This window comes from Pleurodeles waltl, chromosome 3_1 (genome assembly GCF_031143425.1).
Source record: "Pleurodeles waltl isolate 20211129_DDA chromosome 3_1, aPleWal1.hap1.20221129, whole genome shotgun sequence".
Classification (NCBI taxonomy): Eukaryota; Metazoa; Chordata; class Amphibia; order Caudata; family Salamandridae; genus Pleurodeles; species Pleurodeles waltl.
In genome coordinates this window covers 1,615,111,543-1,615,128,713 of record NC_090440.1, presented here as the reverse complement: position 1 = coordinate 1,615,128,713, position 17,171 = coordinate 1,615,111,543, and positions in this window count along the sequence as shown.

The following is a 17,171-nucleotide window of genomic DNA, read 5'->3' as shown; positions in this document are numbered from 1 at the left end:
TATTTTTACTTTTTGTTTGGGACTCATCTGAGTCTGAGTACCAAAATGACTGCCAACATTTCCCGGTTGAAATGTTGGCAATCAGATTTCAGCAATGGGACTGTCGGATCAATGGAGGATCCACGTACCTAGAATTACAAATTTGTTTTTCACTTAATATCTCAGAAAAAACTGAATGGATTTTCACCAAATCACAAAATGCATGCTTTCTGGACCAATAGCTAGCTTTCTGCCAGATTAGGTCTAATTCTGTCTAGGTTTTGGGCTTCGGTTGTTTCTAAAATCCCAGAAACAGTTATGAATAACCATATATTTCAAGAATCAAAAGAATTCATTTAAAGCCACTGACACCAAAATAGGCATAATTTGCCTGAATATATCTCATTGACTGATTGTGCAATAATCTTTCAAATACAACAACATAGAGGTATATGTAGATCAAAGTAATGCTGAAGTGGTTTACTGACAGTAGCTAAAAACATAGTCAAAAGACTCAACTTTACACACTCAAATAAATACAAAAAATTTCCGTTGTTAGACTTTTCATCCTTGGCATGGTCTCCCTTAACCTTTTGCCTCTGTTCCCCAGGTTGTTGATGTGTGCTGGACTCTGATTTTGCTGTTTTTGTTACTCTGGGCACTTTACCAATGCTAACCAGTGCTAAAGTGCCAGTGCTCCTTTACAAAATGTGTATGTAATTGGCTTATCCATGATTGGCATATTTGATTCATTAGTAAGTCCCTCGTACAGTGCACTACAGGTGCTCAGGGCCTGTAAATCAAATGCTACTAGTGGGCCTGCAGCACTGGTTGTGCCACTCACATAAGTAGCTCTGTAATCATGTCTCAGACCTGCCACTGCAGTGTCTGTGTGCAGTTTTAACTGTAAATTCAACTTGGCAAGTGTACCCACTTGCCAGGCCTAAACCTTCCCCTTTCGTACATGTAAGGCACCCCTTAGGTAAGCCCTAGGTAGCCCCAAGGGCAGGGTGCAGTGTATGGTTAAGGTAGGACATATAGTAATGTGTTTTATATGTCCTGACAGTGAAATATTGATAAATTTGTTTTTCACTGTTGCAAGGCCTGTCCCTCTCATAGGTTAACATAAGGGCTACCTTTAAATCTGATTAAAGTGTAGATTCCCTTTGGGAGTGGATGGACATGTGGAGTTTGGGGTCTCTGAGCTCACAATTTAAAAATACATCTTTCAGAAAAGTTTATTTTAAGATTGTGCATTTGAAAATGCCACTTTAGAAAGTGAGCATTTTCTTGCTTATACAATTTCTGTGTCTCTGCCTGTTTGTGGATACCCTGTCTGGGTCAGTTTGACAGGTGGCCTGGTTGCACCTCACACTAGACAGTGACAGAAAGGGATCTGGGGTGTAGCCTGCATATCCTGATGAGCCATCTGTGCTAGGAGGGAGGAGAGGAGTGGTCACTTAAACCTGAAAGGGCTGTGCTTGCCTTTACACAATGTAGTCTCCAACCCCCTGGTGAGTGTCTGGGGCCTGGCCTGGGCAAGACAGGATTTCACATTCAAAAGAGACGTTACTTTGAAGTAAGCCTACTTCAAAGGAGAAATTGGCTATAAGAAGGGCACCCAAAACCACAGACTTTAGAACACTTCTGGAAACAAGAGCAACCTCTGTCTGGAGAAGAGCTGAAGAGCTGAGGAAGAAGAGCTTCCCTGCCTGTGACTGTGTTTTGTGGAGCTATCCTGCAGTTGCTGTTTCTGCCAGAGTAAGAGGGCAAAGACTGGACTTTGTGTGCCTTCCATCTTGTGAAGAAATCTCCAAGGGCTTGATTTAGAGCTTGCCTCCTGTTGTTTGATGTCTCAGGGACAGCAAAGACTTCTCTCTACCAGCACCTGGAGTCACTGGAGAGACTCCTGCTCTGACAAGTGGTGCCCTATCCAGTCTCTGGGCCATTGAAAGGAAAAGCTGGTGAAAATCCAAGGAAATCGACAATAGACGACTTCGGACCGACGCCGCTGCTGAATCTGGTGACGCCGCCTGCACCTGACTCCGTGATCTTCACTGGAACACAACGACCTTCGCAGGCCAAACATCGCTGCAGCCCTGCCAAAGTCTGCGCGGATTCAACATTTTGCACAGACGCCGCGATCCCCGACTTCGCGCATCGGCTCGTTTCCATTTCTTCACCAAGGTACTGTACCTGGGGGTCTACGCGACTCACTGCTGGTGTCGGATTGTTGGGAACAACTCCGTTACAACGCTGTGTTAACACCTCATTGAAGCATTTCGTGTTTCTAAGCGCTATTTTTTTAGTTTAACCTTTAAAAATTCATAACTGGACTTATGTATGTCTGATTTTTGTCGTTTTGGTCTTGTTTTGTTTAGATAAATATTTCCTATTTTTCTAAACCTGTGTTGTGTCATTTTGTAGTGTTTTCATTAAGTTACTGTGTGTGTTGGTACAAATACTTTACACCTAGCACTCTGAAGTTAAGCCTACTGCTCTGCCAAGCTACCAAGAGGGTAAGTAGGGGTTAGCTGAGGGTGACTCTCTTTTACCCTGACTAGGGTGAGGATCCTTGTTTGAATAGGGGGTAACCTGACTGTCACCCAAAGACCCCATTTCTAACACCTGTCTATACGAAACAGCCGGGCACAAGCATATCTCGAGGCATATCTCCAGGGGGATGCCATTCCTTTCTTCCTGTAAACAATAAAGAAAAGTGGATTGGAGACATGAAAGGAGGAAAATGATTAGAACATATGTAGTGTAAAATTATTTACAGACACATAAATCTCTGTCAGGAGGATCAGGGAAAAGAGGATAACACGTATCATGTTATTCACTGTATATGTGCACCTTAAGTTCTACTGTGTTCCACAGGACTGGGATCTTCGTCTCCACATCAATTATGTATTTGGACTCTCTTTGACTAGGATGTAGTTCTCTATTGCCACCATGTGTGTTATATGGGATTTGTTCAATAGCTCAAAATGTCAACTTATTTCTATCTCTATAATGCAGTTCTCAAAATGCCTTTCCATGGCATGCATGTGATCCAGAATACTTTTTCTTACAGGGTGAATTGTTCTCCCAGCATACCATTTGCTGCACAGCAATCTAAAATGTACACAACATATGGTGAACTGCATGTGAGAAACTGTTTAATTTTCTTCATATCTGTTCCATATGATACCTTAAAGTTTGCCTTTGTAGTATTTTGTTTACAGGCTTTGCAATTTAGACATAGATAGAAACCTTCTAGAAACCTTCCAGATCCTAATTAGCTCATGTTCATACAGTTCTATAACTGCATACAAATAGGCCCCTTAGGCTTCTCCCTTTTCTATTAGTGAATCTGAGTTTGTCTTGTAGAATGGGACTGATAGTGACTCTGTGGATAAAATCCCCCAGATTAATTTAACTATTTAGGCTACTGTACCCTTTTGGTTGTTAAAAGTGGTAACCACTCTGAACTCTGAATTTGCATTGGTTGTGGGTCCAAGTGATGGAAGGAAATGTTTTTCTTGGAATGCAATTGATCCGTTTCTCGGCCCTACTAAGGATCCAGTTTGAGTAATCAATCAATCATGGATTCTTAAAGTGCGGCTAATCACCCATAGGGTCTCAAGGTGCTGAAAGTAAACGTGCTGCTCAGTCGAAGAGCCAGGTCTTGAAGTCCTTGCTGAACTGCTTCATTGATGTGGTCTGCCTGAGCTTAAGGGGAAATGTGTTCCATAACAGGGCTGCTAGATAAGCGAAGGATCTTCCTCCTGCTGTACTCTTCCTCATCTTGGGGACAGCTGCAAGGACGAGCTGTGAGGAACAGAGACTTCTGTTGGGTACATAGAAAGTGAGGTGTTGGTTGAGGTATGCTGGTCCTATGGTGTCCAGTGCCTTGACGGTGTGGATCAGGAGTTTGCATGTGTTGTGCTTGCTGGCTGGGAGTCAGTGTAGGTCTCTAAGGTGGGAGGAGATCCAGCTGTGATTGGATATGTCCAGGATGAGTCTGACTGCTGCATTCTGGACTCTTTGTAGTCTATATTGAAGTTTCTTGGTGGTGCCGGCATAGAGTGCATTTCTAGTTTGCTGGTGATGAGGGCGTGGGTGACTTCCTTGTGTTGGGGGGAATCCATTTGAAGATCTTCTGCAGGAGATGGAGGGTGTGGAAGATTGATAAGGAGATGGCGTTAACTTGGAGGGCCATCGATAGAGAGGAGTCCGAGATGCTGCCTAGGTTGTGTGCATGGTCATTGGGGTGGGGGCGTTATCCAGATCAGAGGGCCACAAGGAGTCATTCCAGGCAGAAGGGGTGGAGCCAATCATGAGGATATCTATCTTGTACAAGTGAATTTGAGGCAGCTGGCCTCCATACAGGCAGCAACTGCTTTCATCCTGTTGTGGAAAATCCTCTCAGCTTGTGTAGATTCCTAGGACAGGAAGAGAATAAGCTGGGTGTCATCGGTGTAAGAGATTATATTTAGCTCGTGTTGTTTGGTGATCTTATCGCGCGGGCCATATAGACGTTGAAAAGTGTCGGGCTGAGTCAGGATCCTTAGGGCACTCCACAGCAAGTGTTTTTAGGTTATGATGTAAACAGTGGTAGTCTGACTCTCTGTGTTCTTCTGGTGAGAAAGGACCTGATCCAGTTCAGGTCTCAAATGCAGTGTCGTGCAGTCTGTTGTAAAGAGTGGAGAAGGAAATTGTGTCAAGTTTAGCAGAGAGGTCGAGGAGGATGAGTGCGGCCATACCTCCATGGTCCAGTATGAACATATGCATCAGTGGCTGCTGAAAGTGGGGTTGTGGTGCTGTGGTTGCTTCTGAATCCGGACTAGGAAATGTCTAGGTTACAGTGTGTCTCGAGGAACTCAGTGAGTTGCTGGTTGACAGCTTTCTCTGTTACCTTGGGAGGGAAAGGGAGCAGAGAGATGGGTCTGTAGTTCTTCAGCTCTCTAGGGTTGGCGGTGGGTTTCTTGAGTAACAGTGGTCTTGAAGGATAGGTTAATAATTCAGACGAGCTCCGGTGCTATGGTGGCACTGCCCAGGTTGAGGATTTGATGAGGGCATGGATCCAAGGGTGCTCCCGAGTGGATGGAGTTCATCAGTCTTTTGGTGTCCTCTATGGTAATCGGGGTCCAGGAGTTCAATATCTGGTGGGCTGCAAGGTTCATCGTGGTGAGCGGTGCTGGCGGGCTTTGGTTCCTGAAATCTTCCTAGATGTCCTGGATTTTACGGTGAAAGAATTTGGTGAGGTCGTTGCAGAGGCCTTGGGAGGGAAAGATGGATGAGGTGTCTGCTCCCGTGTTCATGAACTCTTTGGCGATAGTAAAGAGCTCTTTGCTGTTGTGAGCACTGGGTTTGAGGTGTGCTTGAAAGGCAGCATTTTTGGCAGCTTTGATGTTCTGGTGGTGCGTGGTGACTGCATTTTTGTAGGCTGTGCGGTCTTTAGTGGATTGGTTGAGTCTCCATTTCCATTCCAATTATATGCAGGCAAGCTTGGACTCTTGTAGGTCTGGCATAAACCACTTAGGTGTTTTTCTCAGTTGATTCCCTGATGATTGCCTCAGGGGGGCTACATTGTGGGCGCAGTTTGAGAGCCGGTGGCATAGGTTGCTTGCAGCTTCATTAACACCAGCTGCGTCTTGTGGGAGGGAGTAGTTGAGAGCTTTGGTGAGCTGTGACTTTTCCCCATCATCTGCCAAGAGGACAGGGGATGTGGTGGTGTGCAGTGTTCTTCATGTAGGTAACATGGATGTACTTTTGATCAGTTCAGTGGTGTTCGGAGGTGTGGTAGATGGTGATGTTGTCCCCTGCTGAGAAAATGGGGTAGAGAATGTGTCCAGCTCTGTGGATGGGAATGCTGACAAGTTGTTTGAGGCCGAGAGTTGTGAGGTAGTCCAGGAGGTTTGAGGTGTTGTGGTCATCAAGGGTATCAAGGTGGAAATTGAGGTCACTGAGTAGGATATAGTCAGCGGAGGTGAGTGCTTGGGAGGCGACGATGTCGGTGATGTCTTCGCAGAACTGGGGTCGGGGTCTAAGTGGCCTGTAGATGAGGGTGCCATGTAGCGGTGTTTGGATTGGTCTAGATCTGGAAGTTTAGGTGCTTGTGCGTTGACTGAGACTGCAACTCGATGGTGGTTGTCGGGCAGAGGATGTTTTTGCAGATTATGGCAATGCCTCCTCCAGGTCGGAGGATTTTGTAGATGTCAAGGATGGCCGTGTCGATGTCTGGGACAGAGGTGGGGCTGATCCAAGTCTCTGTGAGGAAGGCGATGTCTAGGGGTTGTTGAGTCGAGGAGGTCCTAGACTTCTACCGTGTGCTTGACGAGAGAATGTGTGATGAGGATTATGCATTTGAGGTGGCTGTCCGAACTTGGTGTGGGATCGTGGGGTGGTACTTGGAGGGAAAAATGTCCCTGGGTGTTCCTGGGGTCGACTTGATGGCAGGCTGATGATCTTCCAAGTTTGAGGCTGCATAGAGGGCCTTCAAAACTGACCTCAAAGCTCTCCTCCTTCAAAGACACTTCCAAATTTAATTCAAGCCCTCTGTTTTCTGAAGGAAGTCCTTCCATTATAGGAAATTCTGTTCTCCATGCCTATAGAAGTGCCTTCCCAGGGTGTTTTTGTGTTTTGAGTGTCTGCCATTTAGTGCAGTCTTATACCTCTACCTGTATTTTGTACTCTTTTGTATCATGCACACGGCACCTTTCCTTTTACAACGTATCATTTGCTACCTCTTATATCTTGTTTGCTTTTGATACATGCACAACGGCCACAACTGCCTCATGTAACGTAACTATTGTTTTAGTGTTTTGAGTGTCTACCATTTATTGCAATTTTTCTTTTTTTTTTTTTTTACCTCTACTCGTACTTTATTTGCTCTTGTAACCTGCACACGTCACTTTTTCCTTTCGTATTGCCTCATGTAATGTAACGTTTGCTTTTGTAACAGGCTCACTTGTAATTCTTCTCCTCTTGCATCTTTACTTTGCCTATTGTGAAGCACTCTGACACCTTCGGGTAAAGTCCGCGCTATATAAAAACGCATTAAATAAATAAATAAAAATAGAGTGTTGGCATCAAACCGGCAGAGTGGGTGAGAACCAGGATCTGTGGCGCTGGGCCCAGTCCAGGTGCAGAATTGCGCAGAAGAGCTTGCCTTTGGCGTGCCATCGGCCACCATTAAGGAGCAGAGGGAGGCGGGGGTCCGGTCAGCTGGGACGCAGGAGGGTGGGAAAAGCTTTCTGTGGGAGGGAAAGGGGGCAGCACCACAGGGGCAACAGCGGCCTGGGGAAAAACGCAGAAAAAGAAAAAGAAAGGGACCAGAAGTGAAAAAATAGAGTAAAGGCAGAAGTAAAAAAGGCAGGAGTGAAGAAAGGAACAGAGTAAAGAGAGTAAGATACTTACGTTCAGATGGCCATTAGGCCACGAGGGATGAGGAGCAGTCAGGAGCCTGCGGGTGAAGGGGGGCCTCAAACTGAGAGTCAGGCAGGATTTCAGTTTGTCCCAAGCAGAGGCAGCAGCAGCAGCAGCAGCCAGAGGAACTGCACTGGGAGGACAACAGACGCTGGCCAAGAGGTCAGAGGAGTCACCCTCTCACCGCGCTGCAGCTGCCATTAGGAAGGGGAGGGAGGTGGGGGTCCGGTCAGCTGGGAGGTGGGAAGGCAGGAGAGCGGGAAAAAGTGCTTAGTGGGAGTGAAGGGGGGCTGCAGGGGCGTCAGTGGTGTGGGGAAAAACACAGAAAAAGAGAAAGAAAAGAGCCAGACGTGAAAAAATTGAGTAAAGGCAGAAGTAAAAAAGGCAGGAGTAAAAAGAGGAAAAGGGTAAAGAGAGGAAGATACTTATGTTCAGATGGTCACTAGGCCACTAGTGATGGGCACAGGCCATAGCCTGCGGGTGAAGGTGGGCATTGAATTGAGAGTCAGGCAGGCTCTCAGTTCGTCCCAAGCACAGGCAGTAGCAGCAGCCAGAGGAGCTGCACTGGGAAGGCAACAGAGGCTGACCAGGAGGTCTCTGATCCTATCACACATTAAACATTCTACTCTCTGATTTGACTCCTCATTTCTGCAATTATGCCTATCCCTAAGCAGCTCTCCAAATGGAAGGTTCCACTTCATGGTTTATGGATGACTGCTTAGTGCATGGATAATGATATAACCCACAGAAGATTTGCTGTGAAGGCATGTATTGAGAGTCCCCTCTTTAATTTCAACCAAGGTGTCAATTTTTATTATCTTCTTGTTACTGATGGTATAAATCAATTCTAGATTAAGATTGTTCATTAGCAGTTTAGAATTAAACTAATTGGCTGATATTTCTGTACCTTTCCAAATGCTGAAAAGGTCATTGTATACTGATGCCACAGGATAGCCTTTCCCATGTCTCTCAGGGTCTTGACTGCGATGGACACCTGCTCCTCCCATCAGCCCATGAAATGATTGACAAAGTTGGGGATGAAGCAGGTACCCATCGCAGTTCTGGACTTTTGTCTAAACAGGTCTCCAATAAACATATACATGTTATTCTTTAAACAGACAAAAATCATTTTCAGGAGCATCTCTGTATGCAAAAGTAAATGTATTGGCCTGGCCCAAAAAATGCTTGCAATTGTGTAAAGTGAACATACATCTACTGTTAAAAGATGATAATCATCCATCCATCTAATCCCCTCAAGTCTTCTCAAGAAATCTTTGGTATCTTTGGTATCCCAGAGATAGGAGGGAGGAGCAGTAACAGTGGAGGAGACACTAGGCCAACCTGGGAGAGCACAGGGATTCTTGTGTATCTTGGGTAGTAAAAGAAAAACAGGAAGGCCTGGATAGTCCTCTTGAGATACTGATATTCCTATAACTCTAGAATTCACTGATCTTTGTATTTCTCCAACTGTTCCCAAACATAAATGACAATCTGTTTATATATGTCAAAATCAATCTTTTCAACACATTTACTGTCATCTAACTGACTATAAGCGTCTTTTATGTAAATCTCACAAGGTATAACGACCACCATTCACCTCTTTGCATGCTGGGCAGCTAATGATGTTAAGATCACTAGCAACATCAAATACTGCCTTCACTTGATCATATGACAAACTGCTCTTTCTATTTCTGGGTTTCCTGAGATCCCGTATGATGTTTCCATAAAATATATATATGGCATCAATTGGCAGACTCAGACTAAGGACTTTAAGTTTGTCTTGTGTAAGTTATCTCGCAGAGTGATTATCTATAGTCTCATTCACCTTGTCCATGGGCATCTTTGGTCCTTGAATTGGCCATTCTTGTCTCTTCCTACAAGGTCTCATGCTATGAAGGCATTCTCAGATTCTCAAATTCTCGCTTCCCTTTGCCTTCATTTCTCCTTCTTCTGGTGCCTCCACCACAACCTCTTGTTCCATGTCCTTTGCCTGTGCCTCAGCTCCTTTGCTGAATCACCTTTTTCCCCTTCTCAGAAGGAGGTAATCCTCTAAAAAAAAGTAGTTGGGTTATGTGTTGTTGAATCCACAAATATATTGCTACCTTCTCCTGCATCAGAGGTATCAGTAACACCCTCTGTTTCAGACTCTTTTTCTTACATGGTAGCATCATATTGTGATGTAACAGCGTCATTGCCCTTTAACCTGGGATCATCCTATTATCTGTTGAAAGTAAGAATGTGTCCTCTCTCATTATCTTTTTAATCTCTGTAAAGTTTTGTTTGTTTCTTATATATTTACTGATGAAACAAAAGGTTAAAGTAAGATTATAGTTAGGTGTGATAAAAAGACATGTTTTTGTTTTAAAAAAAACATAGAATTTCACTCAAAAACCCAATGATTAAAGTAACATTATAGATGAGTATGTGAGTGACAACATTAATGTTTTGAACTAAACAAAGCACAGCAATTCACATGTTATAATTAGCAGAGCTAACTATAACTTGTACCCCTGCCATGCACTGCTTATGAACTCACATATTACATCACTCATGACCGGTTCTCTGACATCATTGAGACATCACACATGACATCTCAAATGATAACATTGATATCACCACTGATGACACCATCCTATGAGTGTGCTGTTTTGTTTTATAGTTTACATAGTGGTATGTAGAGACCATATTAGTTAGCTACCTAATTTTGCTCAGCCTGTGTCCAGGTATTGTGTGTAAGTGTTAACAAAATGGATGTGCTTCCAATGTATCATTGATGCACAGAGGTATTGTTTGAACACTTAATATATCTTTATATTGAAGAGTAACTCTTTGTACAAATGACAGCTGATTAGTTAATTCCAGTATGTTCCACACACGTTTTTGGGCTCTGCACAAAAAGTTTCAAACAGGGAAAATAATCTATGTAGTAGATACCAAGTACTGTAAGCAGCCTTGAGTTGTTAGACAGAATTGTCTCAGCATGACAACATCTGTATAACATGGAAGACAGAGTCACCAGATTATAACCTATGTACTTGTGTTTGTTTAGCAATGTAAAGTTCTCAGACCGATATGAGTGCTGCAGGTAGTATGACCTTCAGCACCTTCAGACCGTGTTTATTCTAAGCAACAGGTGTCTTTTTGGATAAGTTTTGCATAGTGTATACACTGCTTTTACTCCACGGAATTCCACAGAGTTACATAAAAACTCTTCCAGATTCCACAGAGTTCTGCCCACCCCTATATTCTGCCCAGTGGTTAAGCATGCCACCTCAGTGGGTGAGGGCCAGTGTATCAGAGAAGGGATGATTCCCCCTTCAGTCTGGCCTGTAATCTGACATAACACCAGACTAGGATTTAATTTACTTTTCAGACGAGCAAATCTTTTTTGTATAGCCAAGTCTGATACGATCCATCTCACAGAGATTGTCATGAAGGAGGTGGTCTGATTATGATAAGGAGGGGGGGACTCATGGTGTTACAGTCCGAGGTGGCAGTAGACCCCGGCTGTAGGTGGCGGCAGTAGCATTGCCAGTTTGGAGGCCAGTCTAGTTGGAGCCAGCAGTATTCTGTGACCACAGCCTCCAACAGGTGGCTTTGCTACTGAATGGCTTTCTCCTGCCGGGATGGTTGCCCAACTCCAGGAGCAGAGTAGATATATCCAGAAATTAAAAAAAACACAAACGGTAATGCTCAGCACAAACACTTTTCTATACTACAGTGGCACACTAGCAGAACATTGCAGGTACCCTAGGGCCACTGGAATTTTTGATGTATTTGGTCACTGGGGCCACATTTTTCTGCACATGCATTTACATAGTGCAATAGTACTGACTGCAAGGAATGAAGCCAGACCACCAACATTATCGAAGGCTAAACCTGAATAGACATTTTATATGTGTTAATAAATTAATTAGCTGCCCTTAATGAGTAAGCCATAAGGTGCATATATGCTGCACAATTACTTGACTAAGGCCCTCATTATAAAGTCGGTGGTCTTTCAAAAAGACCGCTGAGGCTGTGGGAGACAGAATACCGCCAGTGCCAGTGGTATTTCTGGCTCCCTATTATGACATTTCCGCGGGGCCAGCAGACGGTAACAGTGTTACCGTCCGCTGGCCTCGCAGAAAAGTCACATCAATATTGCTGCCGGCTCGTAATAGAGCCGTCGGCAATGCTGATGTGCTGCAGGTGCAGTAGCACTCGTCACGCATTTCACTGCCTGAAATTCGGGCAGTGAAATTTGCGACGGGGCTATGCCTGGGGGCCCCTGCACTGCCCATGCCAAGTGCAAAAGCCTGGCGGTATAGTGGAGGGGCCGGCGGTATGGCCGTGGCTATTGCACCATGGTCATAATAGCTGAAGTAACACCGCCAGCCTGTTGGCAGTGTTACCGCCAGCTTACCGCCGGCCACCAGGGTCGTAATGAGGCCCTATATGTGGATCATTAATGTAGCCACGCTAGTGGGTGTTCTAATCTGCAGCATATTTTTTTATATTTTTGGGGCAGCTATAATGGCATGTTATTCATATATTACCATTAATTCCAAAGGCCCTGCTCTTCTCCTACTCCCATCTCAAATCTTCCCTGAGCCCAAACCTAGGGCTGATACATTCTGGCAAATGGGATACTCCGTCACACTGATGAAGGATAGTAAATAACCCCTCCACCCCATTATACTGGACCAGGGTTCTGCAAAGTCGGTCCTGGAGAGCCGAGTCCATGCCAGATTTTTAGTATATCGACATTTAGAAAAACGTAGATTTCTGAAACATCTTTTTTCTAAATGTGGATATGCTAATTATCTGGCATGGACCCGGCTCTCCAGGACCGACTTTGCGGAACCCTGCACCAGACAGTGTATAGAATAGAAATGATACACTGTAGTACAGTGGACAGGATATTTTATTTGTCATGTTTGTAACAAAGTATCCCATCCTCTAAACTCTAAATCAGGCTCGTGGTCCCACATTACACCCTGACCTCAACCATAAATTACTTTAAACAAATACCTTCCCTTGGCAGTGGGGAAGGTTTGTTTATGGGAAAGTAAACTATAGGGATTGGGCTAGGTAGAGGTTTAGTTATGGAATACGAACACCAACTCTGGCGAAGACAAAGACGGTGAGTACAGCCGCCTAGCACACAAGGGAGGGGGGGCGGAAAACGACAGTCGCACACACATGCACCATACACACCCCAGACTGACACACCATACACAACTAACTGCACCAAAAAACAATTTATCCCTGTAAATCGGCTGAATAATGCAAGGACAACAGGAATTGACTAAAGTGATTGTAATAAGATCAACATCAAAATTAATAATTTGATTTGGCAATGAAACAGATATGTACAAATGTACAAAAAGGGGACACTGCCCAGTCCTCAGTTCACAGGGTCCACATCGCCACAGGGCAAAGTCCAAGTCCCCATTCGTTCCCTGCACCAATACGGAGAGAACACTGCAGGGGCATCAGTTGGCAAAGAGACAGACACCTTACGGGAAGGGGGGGCACCTAAGCCGGATGCATAAACAAGAACACGGGTTCTAGAGGGGGCAACATGTCCTGTGTTTGGTCCTCGGAAGTGCAAGGCCACAGTTTCTGGAGTGGGTGAATACCCTACTGGTTCTGAAGGGGTCAGTGTGCCCTGTGCTTGGTCCTTGGGAGTGCAGGGCCACAGTCTCTGGAGTGGGTGACTTGCCCACTAGTTCTGGAGGGGGCAACATGCCCTGTGCTTGGTCCTGGGGAGTACAAGGCCACAGTCTCTCAAGTGGGTGTCTTGCCTTCTGGGTCTGGTGGGGGGCAACATGCCCTGGGCTCGGTCATGGGGAGTGAAACACCACAGTCTATGGAGTGGGTGACTTGGCCACTGGTTCTGGAGGGGGCAACATGCCCTGTGCTTGGTCCTGGGGAGTGCAAGGTCACAGTCTCTCGAGTGGGTGACTTGTCCACTGGTTCTGGTGGGGGCAACATGCCCTGTGCTTGGCCCTGGGGAGTGCAAGAACACAGGGGCATATTTATACTCAGTTTGCGCCGAATTTGCGTCGTTTTTTTCGACGCAAATTCGACGCAAAACTAACTCCATATTTATACTTTGGCGTTAGACGCGTCTAGCGCCAAAGTTCATGGAGTTAGCGTCATTTTTTGGCGTGAACACCTTCCTTGCGTTAATGAGATGCAAGGTAGGCGTTCCCGTCTAAAAAAATGACTCCGATGCATATGCGTCGGATTTATACTCTCGGGCAAAAATGACGCCCGGGAGTGGGCGGGGCAAAAAACCCCGCATTTGCACCTCTTTTTAACGCCTGGGTCAGGGCAGGCGTTAAGTGACCTGTGGGCTCAGAATGAGCCCAGAGGTGCCCTCCCCTGCCCCCAGGGACACCCCCTGCCACCCTTGCCCACCCCAGGAGGACACCCAAGGATGGAGGGACCCATCCCAGGGAAGAAAAGGTAAGTTGTGGTAAGTATTTTTTTTTGTGGCATAGGGGGGCCTGATTTGTGCCCCCCCTACATGCCACTATGCCCAATGACCATGCCCAGGGGACATAAGTCCCCTGGGCATGGCCATTGGGCAAGGGGGCATGACTCCTGTCTTTGCTAAGACAGGAGTCATGTTAATGGCGTCGGGGCGCCCCAAAAATTTTTTGCAAATCGGGTTAAGGCGATTTTTTTGCCTCAGCCTGACTTGCCCCATTTTTGAACGCCCAAACGCCATTTTTCCCTACGCCGGCGCTGCCTGGTGTACGTCGTTTTTTTTCACGCACACCAGGCAGCGCCTGCAAACGCCATTCAATAAATACGGCGCCCGCATGGCGCTTCAGAATGGCGTTAGCCGGCGCTAATTTTTTTGGCGCAAAACTGCGTTAGCGCAGTTTTGCGTCAAAAAGTATAAATATGGCCCACAGTCTCTGGAGTGGGTGACTAACCCACTGGTTCTGGTGGGGGCAACATGCCCTTTGCTTGGTCCTCAGGAGTGCAAGGCCACAGTCTCAGGAGTCGTTGACTTGCCCACTGGTTCTGGTGGGGGCACCATGGCCTGTGCTTGGTCCTGGCGAGTGCAGGGCCACAGTCTCTGGAGTGGGTGACTTGCCCACTGGTTCTGGTGGGGGCAGGCGGCACAGCAGCCCATGGAGGCTGGATCATATGGCATCCTCCGTCGGTGATGGCAGCACTGTGGTGCTGGTAGTAAGAGGCTCCTGCTCAGCCCCTGCACCCTCCGATTGCTGCACTGTTGTGGTGGTGGTTGTGGGAGGCTCCTGCTCAGCCCCTGCACCCTCTGATGGCTGCACTGTGGTTGGTGGTGGTTGTGGGAGGCTGCTGCTCAGCCCCTGCACCCTCTGATGGCTGCACTGTGGTGGTGGTGGTTGTGGGAGGCTCCTGCTCAGCCCCTGCACTCTCCAATGGCTGCACTATGGTGATGGTGGTTGTGGGAGGCTCATGCTCTGCCCCTGCACTCACTGATGGAGGTTGTGTGACAGCTGCTGGTACAGACTCCTTCCCCTTTTTTCTGGCTGGTGCAGGCTTCTTCCCCTGTCTGATGGCTAGTGCAGGCTCCTTCCCCTTCTTGCTGGCTGGTGCGGGCTCCTTCCCCTTTCTTCTGGCTGGTGCAGATTCCTTCCCCTTTTTGCTGGCTGGTGCAGGCTCCTTCCCGATTTTGCTGGCTGGTGGAGGCTCCTTCCCCTTTTTGCTGGCTGGAGCAGGCTCCTTCCCCTTCAGTATTTGTGGCCTGGAATTATTTCCTCCATGAGTAGGTGCTGATGAAACTGGGCCTGTGGATTGTTTGGCTGAGGTGCCTGGCTGGGTTCTTGATACCCTGGCCATACGTGCAGGATGGGGGGGTAGGAAAGAGGTCAATGGTGGAAAGCTTTTTATGGTCATTGGGGTGGCAAGGGCGATAAGAAATAGGGTAGAGAATGAGGGAGTGGTTGTTGAAGGTGTTTGTCTGCTGGATTTAGGTGCAGGTGCATGAATTGTATGCTGTTGAGAGGTGGATGGCTGTTGGGTGTCCGAGTGCTTGTGTTTGTGTCTTTTAAGGGGGGGCAGACATGGTGTGAGAGGACACAGGGGACGTGTGCATGAATGTTGCAGAGGTGTCTGCCAGTGAGGTGTGTGTTCTGCTTGGTGTGGTGATGATGCAGGTAGTGGATGATGATGTAGTGCATGCAGGTGTGAGTGTGGACGTGACTGGGTGGGAGGTGGAGGAGAAGGAGGAGGGGGGAGACTGTAGAAATAGAGGATGTTGTTGTGTCTGCAACTGAATGGTGTTTGTGTGAGTGCCTGTGGGATGAAGTGTGGTGCTTCTGTTTGCGTGTGACACTCTTGGGTTTTGTCCTGAGTGCAAGCTCATCTGCCTGTGTGCTTGGGATGGGCTGGAGTTGAGGAGAATGGAAGTGGAAGTTGGAGGGGGGACTATTAAAACAGGGACAATGGCTGCCATCAGAGAGGCTGGATCGATCTCTGTTTGGCCACCAAACCACTGTGAATGCCCTCCAGGAATGCATTGGATTGATGCATCTGGGCTGACAGCCCCTGGATGGCATTCACAATGGGTGATTGCACTACAGAAATGGATCTCAGGAGGTCAATAGCCTCCTCACTCAGGGCTGCAGGTCTCACTGCGGCAGGGCCTGAGGTGCCTGAGGCGAAGGAGATGCCCACCCTCCTAGGTGAGCAGGCGCTGGCAACTCGCTGAGGGGCTGCTGTAAGGGCGGTGCTGGTACGGGGTGGCAGCTGTATCTGTAGCTTGGGTGGTCACAGAGGTGTCCACCACCACCAGGGAGCTTCCATCGGAGGAGGTATCTGAGTCTGTATTGTCCCCTCTAGTCTTCACCATGGTGGTCCCCTCCCCCTCCGTCCCACTGGTGCCCTCAGCATTGGTGGATTCTGTCTCCAGGGTCATGTGGGATGCAGCTCCCTCCATCGCTGGTGCCTCTGCTCCTCTGCCATATGATGCAAATGCACATAAGGACAGGATGACAAAACAACAAAGGGGTGGAGAGAGACAAAGGCTACACTGGGTCAATGACTGCACCAACACCACCGTTGGCGTACACAGCACCCTAACACACAGGGAACAGGCCTATGCGCTATGCATTGCACTACCAGTGATATTGCTAGTCACCAAGGCATGAGGAGGAGCACACACTGCCAACTGCAACACACAAGGGACCCACGCAGCCCTGACAAGTAGTGGGTGCTTACAAGCTAGGTAGGCAGTATTTCTACTTCAGACCCTTAGCCACCAGAGGACCTACGCTGCTATGTCTGGTCTGGCCTAGGGGCACCCACTGACACACACACACACCACCCAGATACCACCCCTCCAGCCATTTCCTTTAATGATGGCCACTGTATTCACCCAATGTGGCTGCTGTGATGTCCTCAAGCGCCCATCCAGCTCTGGATAGGCCACCGCCAGTATGCGGGCCATCAGGGGGGGTCATGAAAGGGACCCCTTCCTCATTGGGAGGCCATCCCCAGCTGGGCCTCCGTGGTCTTCCGTGCCCAACGTCGCAGGTCCTCCCACCGTTTGCAACAGTGGGTGCTTCGCCTGCCATAGACCCCCAGGGTCTGCACCTCCTTGGCGATGGCACGCTATAAACCCCTGTTTTGATTGGCGCTGAGCTGCAGAGGCAATACCGACAGGAGAACACCATTAGACAAACAGTCCCACCTGCAGCAGGAATGGTCCACCATTCCCATCACTATTGGCACACATATAGCCCAGCACTCAACATGTACCCAGCCAAGAGGACATCCCTCCCCCTTACATG